This window comes from Callorhinus ursinus, unplaced genomic scaffold (assembly GCF_003265705.2).
Source record: "Callorhinus ursinus isolate GAN/ISIS: 27379988/994484 unplaced genomic scaffold, GSC_fseal_2.0 scaffold102, whole genome shotgun sequence".
NCBI lineage: Eukaryota > Metazoa > Chordata > Mammalia > Carnivora > Otariidae > Callorhinus > Callorhinus ursinus.
The window spans coordinates 639,041-652,600 of record NW_027397164.1 but is presented as its reverse complement, the minus strand read 5'-3'; the positions used below and the strand labels follow the sequence as shown (position 1 = coordinate 652,600).

At 43.5% G+C, this 13,560-nt stretch overlaps 1 non-coding gene across 1 annotated transcript; it reads right to left on the bottom strand.

The window, feature by feature from the left end:
- Positions 1 to 9,905: 9,905 nt before the first annotated feature.
- On the bottom strand, positions 9,906 to 10,012 carry LOC112815783 (U6 spliceosomal RNA). The gene has a single exon (XR_003206051.1). It is a non-coding gene; the product is annotated as a U6 spliceosomal RNA (small nuclear RNA).
- Positions 10,013 to 13,560: the final 3,548 nt, after the last annotated feature.

Genomic DNA, 13,560 nt, shown 5'->3' with positions numbered 1-13,560 from the left:
GTTGGGGGGGTGGGGGGCAATGCACAGTCTGTTCTAGATTTGGATGGGGGGGTGGGAGGAAACGGGGTGGGGGAAGGGAGGGAGGTTTGTAATTTATTGATTGTATTTTCTAAGAGCTCTCATTGTACTCTGGCTTCACACAAACACCCAGGCCTCTAGTTTGAGACGCGCTGTCCACGGTCTCACCCCAGCTGAATCTTGGGGAGAACCCAGATTTGATCAACTGGGGTGAAGGTCAGTGGGCTCTGCAGAGTATGGGCATAATCTATTTTTTTTTTTTACAAAACAAAAATATAAAAAAGAGCTGAAAGAACTGGAAGTGGTGAGAATTGGTTGAAACAGAGAACCAGGGGCTGGGGGCCCCTGACGGGAGGCTGTCAGGTGCAGCCCTGAAGGCTGACAGCCGCCTCTTACCACTTCACTGTCCTATGTCTCAGATTCCTCATCAGGAAAGTGGGGACGATAATGGTACCTACCTTGTAGGATTGCTGTAAGGATAAAATGAGACAGTAAAGCGCATGCTTAGCACAGCCTGACCTCAGGCCTCAGAGGAAGCGCTCTGCAAACGTCAGCTGCTGGTGTGGCTATCCTCCCTGGGATGCCGCGGCCCCCCCACCCCCACTCCTTGAACACCGCTAAGGAAAGTGGAAAGACCACTCTGCTATCACCCTTCCCCTTGATGCTTGGTTATAGGTTTTGCCAATAAACACGTCTGTGGTGGAGTGATTGCCTTGTTGGCCTTTCCCTCCCAGAGCAAGAGGCGGGGAGCTAAGGGGTCTTGGTTGGACCGGGTGGACGTGGCATGCATGGTGGGGAGCTGGTGCCAGAGTTGTGACCCGGGGTGGGGGCAGGGCGAGCCAGGCTGTGGGGGGGTGGCAGTGGCTCTGGGGGCTGGGCCAGAACTGGGGGCTCGGAGTCCTGGGGTGGAGAGGGCCAGCCGCCAGCGAGAGGGTGGGAGAGCAAGGGAAGACACTTTTACATTCCGGACATCCTTCTTCAGAATAAGCAAGACCCCTGCACTGTGGGCCCCATGTCCCTTTGGGCTGGTCAGCACCTTCGCCTGCACTCATCACGCTGGGCAGCGCCTCTGAAGGGGACCACCAGGGAGGGAATGCAGTTTGCCCTCTGTTACAAAGGAGCAGCACCTCTCCACCAGGCTTTCTATGAGCCCTCACTCTGGTCCCCATGGAGGACCAGCTGCTTCCAGCAATTCTAGGGGGCTGCTGAGCCGGGGGTCATTCAGCCCTGAAGAGGAGGCTGCCAGAACCTAACCCCTCCCCACCCTTCTCAGCCTTCCAGCAAGAGGTCAGTGCAGGCCTGGGCCGCCTGGTTCCTTCCCTGCATCTATATTTACTTGCTGCCTATCCCCAGCTGACCCCTCCCGGGCTGCCCAGGGCAGCTGCCCAAGGGCCAGAGAGCCACCTTGGGCCCAGGGAAAGCAGTCCTGGCTGTCCACTCCTACGTGCAGCAGCTTCATGTCCCCGCAGCAGGTGGCCTGTCCCCAGGGCTTGCCAGAACCTCATTGGCCACCTTGAGCCGGGAAGGCATTAGGGAAGTGTGAAGGCTGCAGAATTCAATCCCATCGACCTCCTGCCTGTCCTGAGGCCTTCCTCCCCTTGCATTTCCTGCCCGCCCCCACAGATGCCCTGACCCACTCTCTCCACCCCCCTGCATTTCCTCTGAGAGCTGTCCTTCTGACCCACTCCCACCCCCCAAAATATACATGCTCCCTCAAAATCTCTGCAGTTTTAAATCCTGCTCACCCATTCAACTCCATTTTTTAAAAGATATATTTAGGGGCGCCTGGGTGGCTCAGGTAGTTAGGCGTCTGCCTTCGGCTCAGGTCATGGTCCCGGAGTCCTGGGATCGAGCCCCACATCGGGCTCCTGGCTCAGCGTGGAGCCCGCTTCCCCCTCTCCCTCTCCCTCTCCCCCTGCTCATGTTCTCTCTCTCTCTCTCTGTATCTCTGTGTCTGAAATGAATAAATAAAATCTTTAAAAAAATAAAAATAAATAAATAAAAGATGTATTTATTTGAGAGAGAAAGAGAGACGAGGCAAGCACACACGAGCCAGGGAAAGGTCAGAGGTAGAATGAGAGAATCTCAGGCAGACTCCCCACTGAGCACGGAGGAGCCAACGAGGGGTTTGATCCCAAGACCCTGAGATCACGACCTGAGCTGAAATCAAGAGTCCAGATGCTTAACTGACTGAGCCACCCAGGTGCCCCTTGTTCAACCCCTTCTTGAAGACTACATCACTGTGAACTGGTTGCTGGAATGAGGTCCACATTTTTGTGTGAGCACAAAGTATAACCCCACTCCAGGTAAGGGAATAATTCAACAGAATCTAAAAGCTCTATACCTGAAGATATTCTTTTTTATATCTTTTTTTTTTTTTTTAAGTAAACCCTACTCCACACATGGGGCTCGAACTCAGGACCTGAGATCAAGAGTTGCATGCTCCACCAACTGAGCTGACCCCTATACCTGAAGATATTCTTTACAGGACTGTCTGCGGAAGCAAAAAACTAGGAAGAGGCGAAACAGTAACAGGAGAGTGGTAAATTACAGTAAATCACTCTACCTCAATATAATAGACCACTAGGGTGGGTCCTACAAATAATAATGATGAGGGTCACCTGGCTGGCTCAGTCCGTAGAGCATTCGACTCTGGATCTTGGGGTTGTTGGTTGGAGCCCCACATTGGGCATAGAGATTACTTAGAAAACAAACAAATAATAATGATGATGAAGAAGCTGTTGTATCAGCTTGGTGTAATCACATGATCCTGGGCCTCCGAGGTCAATGAGTTTGGAATTCCAGCTTTGTGATTTAGTAGGAGATGGACAGACAACCCAGTTCTGAGCTCAGTTTTCTGCATCTGTAAGATGGAGGTAATGATACTTCCAGTGTTACTGAGAGAATAAATCGAAATCATACACCTCGAGGTCCTAGCCCAGGGCTAGCATTTAGTAAGCAAAATGTTTATTCTTGTTTCTTAAGCAAGGCATGAAGTACTGTGACCCTCAAGGTGACAGCCATGCAGAAGAGGGTAGTGTGCACAGGAATGAAGCTTAGAGGCTTAGACAGGAGAAATGAAAATGCCGCGGTGGTAGAGTTATAGGGGATCTCGATTTTTCCCCTCCTGCATCTGGACCCCTGGTGCGAAGGGTTAAATCCATCATCCTCAATTCAGGGTAGATCACCATTGACCATTCTTCTTTCTTTCTTTTTTAAGATTTATTTATTTATTTGAGAGAGAGAAAGAGAGCGGGGCGGGGGGAGGGGGAGAGGAGAGAGAGAATCCTACGCCGACTCCACACTGAGCGCTGAGCCCGACAGGGGACTCGATCTCACGACACTGACATCGTGATCTGAGCCAAAGCCACGGGCCAGACGCCGTACCACCCAGGCACTCCTGACAACTCTCCTTTCTTTCCTTCTTTCCTTCCTTCCCCTTTGTCTCCATCCCCTGCTCCTCTTTTACTCTCCCTCCATAGGCAACTACTCTAAAAAGTTGAACACGTATCTTTTTGTGTGGGCACGTTCTTGAAAAGATGTCATTGATATTGTTTTACATTTTATTATGGAATTTTTAATACATACACAATAGTAGACATAAGACTTAGCAAATCCACTCCTGGATTTGTTTATCTCCCAGACTCAAAAATTACAAGACTTTGTCTTGAGGGCGCCTGGGTGGCTCAGTCGGTTAAGCGTCTGCCTTCAGCTCAGGTTATGATCCCAGGGTCCTGGGATCGAGTCCCACATTGGGGTCCCTGCTCAGCGGGGAGCCTGCTTCTCCCTCTGCCCCCGCCCCCACTCATGCTCACTGACTCTCTCAAAAATAAATAAGTAAAATCTTTTTTTAAAAAGACTTTATCTTGAAATCTTGCCTACATCTTTGCCTAAAGTACATTTGTTTCATCTTTCTCTTTTTTTCCTTTTGCTGAACTTAATACTTTAAAATGAACCTCAAACATCATGCCATTTCACCCGATACCCTTCAGCTATGCATCCTCCCACCAGCATTGAACATTTTCTTATCAACTGCAGCACCACTCTCACAAGAAAATGAGCAATAATACCTTGGTATTATCTAATATCCAATCTGTAATAAATTTCTCAAGATGTCTCTTTGCAATTGGTTGGTCTTATGCGTGTGTGTGTTTCTATCCATTATCATCATCGTGTTCTAGTCTTGGCTCTGTTGGTCCTCTTTCCCACCATGCACTATGGTTTTAAGATCCAGAAGTTGCTCTGTGAACACTGAGTTGCTTTAGCTCTTGTGTGGTGCTCCATGGGGCACCACTGTCTTTGGCCTCTTTACTCTCCCAGGGAGGTACACCCAGTTGCACACTACTCCCTTCCCACAAAGGACTTGAAGAGCGAGTAAGGGCATGTCCCCTTAAGGTTCTGGTGAGAATCTCTTTGGGTTATGAACCCAGGGGCCAGGAGTGGATTTGCTCAGTCTCGGGTATAGACCGTCTCGACCTGACTAAATATGGCTATATTTCTCTCCACATTGTCTGCACCAGTCCACACTCCCACAGGCAGCCCAGGAGTTTCCTATAACCCCATATTAGTGACATTATTCAGCCTTTTTGATTTTTGCTAGTCTGACTGAGGTATTTATTACCTCACTGGGTTGTTTTTGTTTTGTTTTGGTATGGTTCTTGCATCTCTCTGATCACTAAAGACCTCGAGCATCTCTGCATTTGCTGATTAGTCTTTAAGATTTCCTATTATGCAAACTGTTTCCTCATATCATTTGGTCATATTTCTATTGAGGTTGATGCCTTTTTGGATGTTGATTTGCAAGAGGTTCTGGAAGACCCTACCCTTTGGTGGTTTTAGACCTTGCTAAAATATTCTCCCGTCTTGTCATCTCTCTCTTAATTTTGTTCACCTCGTTGATCAGAAATCTTTAATTTTGACATTATTAAATACACCCAAGAAGAAGAGTCTGGACTTGAATCAGTACATACCAGCGAGTCATTGCAGGTTCTTGAGCTGGGGAGTGACATGATTAAAGTGATTCACCTGGGAGCTACATACAGGAGGGATTGGCTACAAGGAGGCAAATTGGGAATCTGCAGGTCAGTGAGTGAATAGCAGAGGCAAGCCGACATAGCCCCCGCCCCCACAGGACCTCCAGTCAGCGCGGAAGCCCGGCATTCAACAAGAGTGATGAGTATCGGGACACCTGGGTGGCTCAGTCGGTTAAGCGGCTGCCTTCGGCCCGGGTCATGAGTCCCACATCGGGCTCCTTGCTCAGCAGGGAGCCTACTTCTCCCTCTCTCTCCTGCTGCTTGTGCTCTCTCTGTCAAATAAATAAAATTAAAAAAAAAAAAGAGTGATGAGTATCTGCACGGAGTGAGGGGAGCAGAGGGGGCGGGGGCTAGATTAGGCACGCCTCCTGGAGGCAGAGATATTTGTTCTGATCCCTAAGGGAAAAGTAAGAGGTGGCCCAGTGATGAGAGAGGGGGAATGGCTTGAGGGAACAAGGGTCTAGAAAATGAATATATTCACAGGCACCTGGCTGACTCAGTCTGTAGAACATGCGACTCTTGATCTCGGGGTTGTGTTTGAGCCCCATGTTGCGTGTAGAGATCAGTTAGGAAAAAAAAAAAAGAAAGAAAATGAATATATTCAAGAAATACCCCGAAGATAAAGTGGGTGAATTTGCTCAGCAAAGTCAAATGACATGGTGGAAAGCCTGCTGGGTTGGCAGGCCACATGGTGATCTCAGAAAGGTGTTTCTTTCCTGGGTACCTGGGCGCAAAGCCAGATGACAGGAGGTGAGGAAGTGCTGGTAAGGAAGCAGAAGCAGGAGGTGTGGGCCACAGTCGGGGAGCTTGGCAGGAATGGGTCAGGCAGAGAGCGCCCAGCTGACTCTTCTTCACAGTGGTCCAGAGACTGCTTTGCAGGACACATTCATAGGCAGGCAACTATCTCTCTTTTTACTTTAAACCACAACTTCATGTTTCAATTATTAAAAATTTGTATGTAAAACACTTAAAATTATAGACCTATCTAACACAGAGAATAAAAGCCTCCAAAAAAACAAAACAAAACAAAACAAAACAAAACCCCAGTAATCACTGTTAATCATTTAGATATTCCTGCAGGTTGATTTATGTGAACACTAATTTACTTATTTTTAAAAAATAGGTCATACATAATTGTTAACACAAATCCAAATGCATGAAACAAAAACTGATGGAACGGAAAGGAAAAATAGATAAATCCACAATTATGGTAGGAAACTACAATCACTCTCTCAATAAGACAAAGAATAAGTAGACAAAAATTACTAAGGCTATAGAACACCTGAGGAGCACTAACACCCTAGTTGACCATAGAGTTGTTTGTAGAACATTCCAACTAACAATAGCAAAATACACATTCTCTTCAACTGCACATGGATCATTCACCAAAACAAACTATATTCTGGGCCATAAAACAAACCTTAACAAATGTAAAAGAACTGAAATCATAGGAAGTATAATCTATGCCCGTAACAGAATTAAATTAGAAATCAATAACAGAAAAGACATCTGGAAAAAAACTCTAAATATTTGAAAACCAAGCAAGTCACTTTTAAATAACCCATGGATCAAAGATAAGTCATAAGGGAAATTAGAAAATATTTTAAAGTGAATGCAGATGATAACATCAAAATTTGTGGGTTGCAATTAAGCAGTGTCTCAAGGGAAACAGTACTAAATACTTAGGTCAGAAAATAAGAAAGATCTCAGGGCGCCTGGGTGGCTCAGTCGTTGAGCATCTGCCTTCAGCTCAGGTCATGATCCCAGGGTCCTGAGATCGGGCCCCGCATCGGGCTCCCCGCTCAGCGGGAAGCCTGCTTCTCCCTCTCCACTCCCGCTGCTTGTGTTCCCTCTCTCAGTCAGATAAATAAATAAAATCTTAAAAAAAAAGAAAATAAGAAAGATCTCAAATCAGTAATTTAAGCTTCTACCTTAAAAAACTAGAGAGGGGTACCTCGCTGGCTCAGTGGGTAGAGCATGCGACTCTTGATCTCAGAGTTGTGAGTTTGAGCCCCATGTTGGGCATAGAGTTTACTTAAAAAAAAAAAAAAACCTAGGAAAAGAAGAGCAAATTAGAACTAAGTCAGGCAGAAAGAAAGAAAGATTGAACAGAAATCAATGAAATCGAGAACAAACAATAGAGAAAAATCAGTGAAACCAAAAATTAGTTCTTTGGGAAAAAAATTAATAAAATTGCTAAACTTCTAGCCATACTGACCAAGAAAAAAGGAGAACTGTAAATTATAAATAATAGCAATTAGAGGACATCACTACAGGCTCTAAGACATTAAAAAAATAGCAAGGAATACTACAAACATAAATATCCATAAATTTCACAACTTAGATGAAATTAACAAATTCCTTGAAAAACACCAACTGTGGGCGCCTGGGTGGCTCAGTTGGTTAAGCGACTGCCTTCGGCTCAGGTCATGATCCTGGAGTCCCAGGATCGAGTCCCACATCGGGCTCCCTGCTCAGCAGGGAGTCTGCTTCTCCCTCTGACCCTCCCCCCTCTCCTGTGCTCTCTCTCTCTCATTCTCTCTCTCAAATAAATAAAATCTTTAAAAAAAAAGACAAACACCAACTGTTAAAGCTCATTCAAAAAGAAATGGGTACAACAATAATGACAACCCAATTCAAAAATGAGTAAAGAACTTGAATAGACATTTCACCCAAAAAGATCTACCAGTGGCCAATAAACATGTGAAAACATGATCAACATCACTAATCATTAGGGAAATACACATCAAAACTACAATGCGATACCACCTCACATTCATTAGGATGGAGAAAGAAAGAAAGAAAGAAAGAAAGAAAGAAAGAAAGAAAGAAAGAAAGAAAGAAAGAAAGAAAGAACGGAGGGAGGGAGGGAGGGAAGGAAGGAAGGAAGGAGGGAAGAAGAAACAGAAAATGACAAGTGTTGGCGAGGATGTGGAGAAATTGGAACCCCTGTGCAGTGTTGGTAGGAATTGAAAATGGTGCAGTTGCTGTGGAAAACAGTATGGTGCTTCCTCAAAAAATTGAAAATAATATTACAATATAATCCAGCAATTCCACCTTCTGGGTATATACTCAAAAGAATTGAAAGCAGGGTCATATATAAATATATACATGTATATGTATATGTATATACCTACATTCATAGCAGCATCATTCATAATAGCTAAAACCTGGAAGCAATCCAAGTGTCCATTGACAGATGAACGGATAAGCAAAATGTGTTATATACATACAGTGGAATATTACTTAGCTTTAAAAAGGAATGAAAGGGGTGCCTAGGTGGCTCAGTTGTTAAGCATCTGCCTTTGGCTCAGGTCGTGATCCCGGGGTCCTGAGATGGAGCCCTGCCTCGGGCTCCCTGCTCCGCGGGAAGCCTGCTTCTCCCTCTCCCACTCCCCCTGCTTGTGTTCCCTCTCTCGTTGTGTCTCTCTGTCAAATAGGTAAAATCTTTAAAAAAATAAAATAAAAATAAAAAGGAAGGAAATTCTGACACATGCAACAACGTGGATGAACCTTAAGGACATTACACTAGGTAAAATAAGCCACTCACAATAAGACAGTGTGTGAGTCCACTTATAGGAATTACTTAAAGTAGTCAAAATCATAAAGACAGAAAGTGGAATGGCGATTGCTAGGGGCTGGGGAGGAGGAATGGGAAGTTATTGTTTAACGGGGGCAGAGTTTCAGTTCTACAAGATGAAGGGAGTTCTGGAGGGACGCCTGGGTGGCTCAGTTGGTTAAGCATCTGCTTTGGCTCAGGTCATGATCCCGGGGTCGGGCTCCTTGCTCAGCAGGGAGCCTGCTTCTCCCTCTCCTTCTGCTCCTCCCTGCTTGTGCGCCCTCTCTCTCTGACAAATAAATAAATAAAATCTTTATTTTAATTTTATTTTTTAAAAAGATTTTATTTATTTGTCAGAGACAGACAGCGAGAGAGGGAACACAAGCAGGGGGAGTGGGTGAGGGAGAGGCAGGCTTCCCGCTGAGCAGGGAGCCCGAAGCGGGGCTCGATCCCAGAACCCTGGGATCATGACCTGAACCGAAGGCAGACACCCAACGACTGAGCCACCCAGGTGCCCCAATAAATAAAATCTTAAAAAAAAAAAGAGTTCTGGAGACAGATGGTGTTTACGGTTGCACAACATTATGAAGGTACTTCACACCATTGAACTGTAGACTTAAAAATAGTAAATATGGTAAATTTTATGTTAAATGTTTTTTACCACAATTTTTAAAAACGGGAAAAATAATACATTAAATTAAATAGTATAACAAAGAGGAAAAACAAAACAAAACAAAAACAACAACAACAACAACAAAGAAATAAAGACTTCTGGATTCCGGTCCAGCATATAAGAAGCCTGGAAATCTTCACTCTATCCTAACAACAAGTAAAAAGCTGAAGAAACTGAAAGATCAACAACTCTTCTTAGATCTGTCAGAGAAGTGAGGTCACGGGGCAAACTGTCCCTGCCCAAACTGAAGAGACAGACAGGTAGATGCAGAGAATCACAACTTACCTGACCAAAAACCTCCACAGGGAGCAGTGTCAGAGTAGGAAAACCTGAGCTATAATTGACGAATTTCTGGATGCTTCCTGTAGACATAACTGAGAGGTAAAAACTCCAGGGAGACCCAGTTGTAGGGGGACCCCAAGCCTCTGTGAGTTTTATCTCCAGGGGCTCCACCAGTCCTCACAGTGAATCAGAGAAAAATCCCCTCATGCAGGCGGAGAGGAAACGGAGCCATTTTGAAATATGCCAGAGCATTTTGTTTTTTATTTAAAATTGTTTATTATTTTAATTTTTTTATTAACATAATGTATTATTGGTTTCAGGGGTACCGGTCTGTGATTCAAAAAACATGGAACGCTTCACAAAGTTGCGTGTCATCCTTGCGCAGGGGCCATGCTAATCTTCTCTTTATCGTTCCAATTTTAGTATATGTGCTGCCGAAGTGAGCATGCATTTTGTTCTTTACTAGGTTTGCCCTCAGGAGAAACTTTTTTTTTTTTAAGATTTTATTTATTTATTTGAGAGAGAGAGAATGAGAGATAGAGAGCACGAGAGGGAAGAGGGTCAGAGGGAGAAGCAGACTCCCTGCTGAGCAGGGAGCCTGATGCGGGACTCGATCCCGGGACTCCAGGATCATGACCTGAGCCGAAGGCAGTCGCTTAACCAGCTGAGCCACCCAGGCGCCCCAGGACTATTTTACCAGAGCCTAACCTGCTGGGGTTTTATCAGAGCCTAACCTAACTGGGAAGGGAAATATTCAACTCCAGCCCCCTGTAGCCATCCTGTCCCACCCAAGGGGAGAAAATAAATCAGGAGCATGGTGAAGTTCACTTATGTATGCCTATGTATAAGTGACATGGATGGCAGCAATGATACAAGGGATAGGAGGGAGGAATTAGGAATATTTTGTAATTACAAGGTACTTGCAGTACCCATGAAGAGGTAGAGTGTTATTTGAAAGTAGACTTGGATTAGTTGTAAATATGTATTGTAAACTCGAGGGCAACCCCTAAAAAAAAGTAGACAAAAAATGACATGATAAAAAAGGAGAGAAAATGGATTCATATAAAATAGTTAAAATCACAAAAAGCAGAAAAGTGTGGAAGACAAAATAGAAACAAATGGAAAATGATAAAAATGTGGTATATATTAATCCAAGTATATCAATGATCAGCTTAAATGTCAATGGTCTAAATACACCAACTAAACAACAAAGATTATCAGAGTGGATCAAAAAACAAGATCCAACACACAGTATCTATAAGAAATGCACTTCAGACTGAATCAACTTCAGAAACAAGGAAAATTGTTAAGGATGGAGAAGGGCAAGAAAACATAATAACACTTAATGTGTATGAGCCTGACAACCGAGCATCAAACTATATAAGGCAAAAACAAATAGATCCGCGAGGAGAAAGAGATCAGTCTAGTATTATATTTGGAGACTTTAACACCCTTCTATCAGAAATAGACAGGTCCAGCAGGCAGAGCATCAGTAAGGAGATAATTGAACTCAACAGCACAATAAATAAACTGTATATAATTAACATCCATACACTACTCATCCAACAAGAGCAGATAACACATTCTTCTCAAACTCATGTAGAATATTCACCAAGATATATCATATTCTGGGCCATAAACCACACTTCAGCAAATTTAAAAGAATAGAAATCGTGCAGTGTCTACTCTCAGCCCATGATGGAACTGAACTAGAAATCAACAGAAAAATAGCTGGGGGGAAAAAAGCTTTCAAGATTAAGCAACATACTTTTAAATAACACATGGGTCAAAGAAGAAATCTCAAGAGAGGTTTTTAAATATATTTTTTTAAATATTTTATTTATTTATTTGAGAGAGAGAATGAGATAGAGCATGAGAGGGAGGAGGGTCAGAAGGAGAAACAGACTCCCCGCTCAGCAGGGAGCCCAATGCGGGACTCGATCCCGGGACTCCAGGATCATGACCTGAGCCGAAGGCAGTCGCTCAACCGACTGAGCCACCCAGGTGCCCCAGGTTTTTAAATATTTTGAACTAAATGAAAATGAAAATACAACTTATCAAAATTTGTAGAATGCAGCAAAAGCATTGCTTAGAGAAAAATTTATAGTATCAAATTCAAATATTAGAGAAGAAGAAATATCTGCAGCACCTGGGTATCTCAGTTGGCTAAGCATCGGATTCTTGACCTCAAGGTGGTGAGTTAAAGCCCCAAGCTGCATTCCATGTTGGGCATGCAGTCTACTTAAAGAAGAAGGAGAAGGAGAAGGAGAAGGAGAGGAAGGAGAAGGAGGAGGAGGAGGAGGAAGAGGAGGATTAGGAGGAGGAGGAGGAGGAGGAGGAGAAGGAGAAGGAGATCTAAAATCGATAATCTAAGCTTCCACCTTAGGAAACAAGAAAGAGAAGAGACATTTAAATCCAAATTAAGCAGAAGAAAATAAATAATAAAAATCAGGGCACCTGGGTGGCTCAGTTAGTTAAGCGACTGCCTTCGGCTCAGGTCATGATCCTGGAGTCCCAGGATCGAGTCCCTCATCGGGCTCCCTGCTCGGCAGGGAGTCTGCTTCTCCCTCTGACCATCTTCCCTCTCGTGCTCTCTATCTCTCATTCTCTCTCTCTCAAATAAATAAATAAAATCTTAAAAAAAAAATCAGAGCTGAGGGGTGCCCAGGTGACTCAGTCAGATGAGTGACTGACTCTTGGTTTCAGCTCAGGTTCTGATCTCAGGGTCCTGAGGTCAAGCCCCACCTTGGGCTCAAGGGGTTGTGTGCCTGAGATTCTCTCCCTCTCCCTCTGCCCCTCCCTCCCAATAAATAAATAAATAAATAAATAAATAAATCTTTAAAAAAGAATAAAAATCAGAGCTGAAATCAATGAAATTAAGAACAAGAAATCAATAGAGAAAATCAACAAAACCAAAAGTTGTGTTTTGTTTTTTTTTTTAATCAGTAAATCTCTAGGTAGGCTAACTAAAAAAAAAGAGAAGACACAGATGGCTAATATCAGAAATGAAAGAGAGGACATCACTACAGATCTCATGGTCATTGAAAGGATATACAGGAATATTATAAACAACTCCACAAATTTGATAAATGGATGAAATGAACTAATTCTTTGAAAGGATACAATCTGCCAAAATTCACACAAGAAGAAATGGACAACCTGAATAAGCCTACCTCCATTAAAGAAATTGAATCAATAATTAATAACCTTTCAAAACAAGAAGTACTAGGCCCAGATGTGTTCACTGCTGATTTCTACCAAACATTTAAGGAAGAAATTATACCAATTCTCTACAATTTCTTCCAGAAGATAGAAGCAGAGGGGATACTTCCTAATGTATTCTGTGAAGCCAGAATTACCCTAATACCCAAATCAAAGATTATAAGAAAACCATAGATCAATATCTCTCATAAATAAAGGTGCAAAAATTGTCAACAAAATATTAGCTAATTGAATTCCACAATGTATTAAAAAGAATTATACACCACAACCAAGTAGGATTTATTTCAGGTATGTAAGGCTGGTTCAACATTCAAAAATCAATTAATATAATCTGTCACATCAATAGGCCAAAGAAGAAAATTATATGATCATATTAATGGAATGGATGAGAGAAATCATTTGACAAAATTTAATACCCATTCATGATAAAAACTCTCAGCATACTAGGAATAGAGAGGAATTCCCTCTATCTGATAAAGAACATCCACAAAAAATGTACAGTTAACATCATACTTAATGGTGAGAAACTTGGGCACCTGGGTGGCTCAGTTGGTTAAGCAACCAACTCATGATTTTGGCTCAGGTCGCGATCTCAGGGTTGTGAGATTGAACCCCTTGTTGTCGGACTCCATGCTCAGTGGGGAGTCTGTTTGGGATTTTCTCTCTCCTTCTCCCTCTGTTCCTTCCCCCCACCCCCACCCCACTCTCTCTCTCTCTAAATAAATAAATAAAATCTTTTTTTAAAAAATGGTGAGAAATTCACTTTCCCACTA